At 49.5% G+C, this 2,525-nt stretch overlaps 1 long non-coding RNA gene across 1 annotated transcript in view; it reads right to left on the bottom strand.

Moving 5' to 3' along the window:
- LOC108801268 overlaps nucleotides 1-2,525 on the bottom strand; it is a 4,060-nt gene that overhangs the window by 1,374 nt on the left and 161 nt on the right. The window contains exon 2 of the long non-coding RNA XR_001942141.1: nucleotides 2,278-2,287. This is a non-coding gene — a long non-coding RNA (uncharacterized LOC108801268). The remainder of the gene's footprint in view (nucleotides 1-2,277; nucleotides 2,288-2,525) is intronic.

Here is a 2,525-nt window from a genome sequence, read left to right as displayed (position 1 = left end):
GGGGGGTTGGTGGGTAGTGGGGCGCATTGGGGAACCTCTGGCCTTGGGGCAGCAGAGAGAGTAAATCCGGCCCTGGCGACTTGTGGGGTGAATTATGACATCACAGCCCCCTGCCATAGGACCAGTGAAGGGGTTTCACTTTTAACCCTTCCCTGCACCCCAGACAAGTAATAACCACATATTTAGAATGACAAATGTCATCTCAAGACTGCCCAGCAATTCGGCCCCTAAGGGAAGGACCTTGTCTACGCGGAGTGCAGCGGCCCCCAACCTGGCCCCCCTGGACGACACATGGAAACATAAGCTTTTCTTGCACCAGCTCATGGTCTGCTGCCCTCTAGATTGTAAGCCCGCCTGGGCAAGGATCCTGTACATCTCTCTGTGTATATTCTCTCATCGTCTTCCTTTCTATGTATAACGATGTAGATTACGATGGTTGTATAAAAAAATATAAATAAAAAAAAAAAGGACAAACGAAAGAATTGCCTCGTTTATTCCCTTCGAAGGATCGTTAGAGGAAAGCTCGTTTTTGCTCAGTTGTGGTGGGGTTAGAACATCTGTTGGGGGGTTTTACTGGTGCCTGGGTCCCTGTTAGGGAGAGTCCATCCCACTTCCTGTCCTGGTGGCCACACAGGTAGTGAATGGAGATCTTTCCCCCGCTGGGACACAGACATAAAGCTTGACGGTTCAGACCATTGTTCACCTAATTTAAGAAAAAAATTAAATGTTTAAGCTGAAGTTACACGTGAAAGCGTTCCTTATATCTAATTATATACACACGATTATGACGGCGACACCCTGCTGCTCAAACAGACAAGTGTATAGTGTGGTGTAGATTAGGGGTTCACCTCTGTAACATTGAGACACCCTGCCTCTCATTTGGAGGAATTGTGACTCTTTTGGAACCAGCCAAGTCCCCCTGTCCCTCCTTTCCCTTCAGTCATCCCTCCTTAGCCATCCCTCCTTTCTCTTCAGTCGTCCCTCCTATGTCCTCAGCCATCCCTCCTTTCTCCTCAGCCGTCGCTCCTTTCTCTTCAGCCATCCCTCCTCAGCCATCCCTCCTTTCCCTTCAGTCATCCCTCCTTTCCCTTCAGTCATCCCTCCTCAGCCATCCCTCCTTTCTCTTCAGTCGTCCCTCCTATGTCCTCAGCCATCCCTCCTTTCTCCTCAGCCGTCGCTCCTTTCTCTTCAGCCATCCCTCCTCAGCCATCCCTCCTTTCCCTTCAGTCATCCCTCCTTTCCTAGCCGTCCCTCCTTTCTCCTCAGCCGTCCCTCCTTTCTCCTCAGCCATCCCTCCTTTCTCCTCAGCCTTCCCTCCTTTCTCCTCAGCCATCCCTTTTATGTCCTCCCACTGTTCCTCCTTTCTCTTCAGTCCTCCCTTCTTTCTCCTAATTCCCCTCATGTTCTGTTTTGGTCACCTGGACACATAGAAAGGGTGAGTCTCCCCAGTGTGGACCAAGAAGGCCATAAAAAAAAACTGACCGGTGTTCTAATCCCTCTCCACTCCAAGACTACAAAAAGTTTCATCTATACGATTTAAAAAAAGAGAACATTGTCGCCGGGCGTTCAATTGAGAATGACGGCCCATTAAAAAGTCCATCTGCCATTGACGGCCCTTACGGCTATTTGGCATTTTCACCGGGACGGCCCAAATGTCAGTCACCCGGAACCACGAGAGAAGCGCCAACCACCGGGAGAGAGATGGAGAATTCACCTTTTATAAAACCGTTAAATAAAACACGTTCCGCTCTTCCCAAATCATTTATCAATTTTCTACAGCGCCGGTTTATTGATCAAAGCCCTCCCATGCGTCCCGTGTGCCCCCTTCCTCCCTCCGCAGTGACCCTCCTGATGGGCGAGAAGGTCCCCTGACCAGCCACGGTTCCCTGGTCTCCAGGCAGGCGGAGAAGAGAGAGTCTGGTGGTATCCGCGCCGTCCCGAGTGTTGACGCGCACCGAGCACAATGTGTCAGCGTGACTTCGGGATTTAAATGCATTCTAAACAATTCATAAATTTGTTGTCTCTCGGGGGTCCCGAATATTGAGCGTGGCGCTTTGTCAGACAACATTGTCGTGTGCGTCAGGTAGGCCTCCCGTTGTGTTCTGTAATATCTGCCTAAATTGTTCCGAAGGTTCGCTGGAATCTATTCAAATGAATTTTTTTTTTTTTGCATCAATGTTTATGTAGCCGGGAGTTGGCACGACCACGTCTGCTTATCTCTCCCATGGAAGAATCATTCGCTCATCCGAGCTGGACTTGTAGAAATTAAGATCCCACCTTTAGAATACTGCGGAAAGGACGTCCCCAAAAGTCGTATCACCCGCTCATGTCATTGGCTCGTTTTCCCAGAAGTCTGCACAGAGCTGGAGGTAACATTTCAAGTATCCCCCGCAGGTTTACTGCTGTGACAGTCTCATGTAAAGTGAATTATGCTCCACTGCTAAACGTCTGTGGACACCTGACCTATATGAGCGTGATGGGTATTGATATGGAGTAACCCCCCACATGGCCAATAAAATTAAGTT

The sequence above is a fragment of the Nanorana parkeri genome, unplaced genomic scaffold (assembly GCF_000935625.1).
Source record: "Nanorana parkeri isolate BGI_ZX_2015 unplaced genomic scaffold, ASM93562v1 scaffold2271, whole genome shotgun sequence".
Taxonomy (NCBI): Eukaryota; Metazoa; Chordata; class Amphibia; order Anura; family Dicroglossidae; genus Nanorana; species Nanorana parkeri.
Note: the sequence above shows the minus strand (reverse complement) of the source record. Positions and strands in the feature narration are given on the sequence as shown.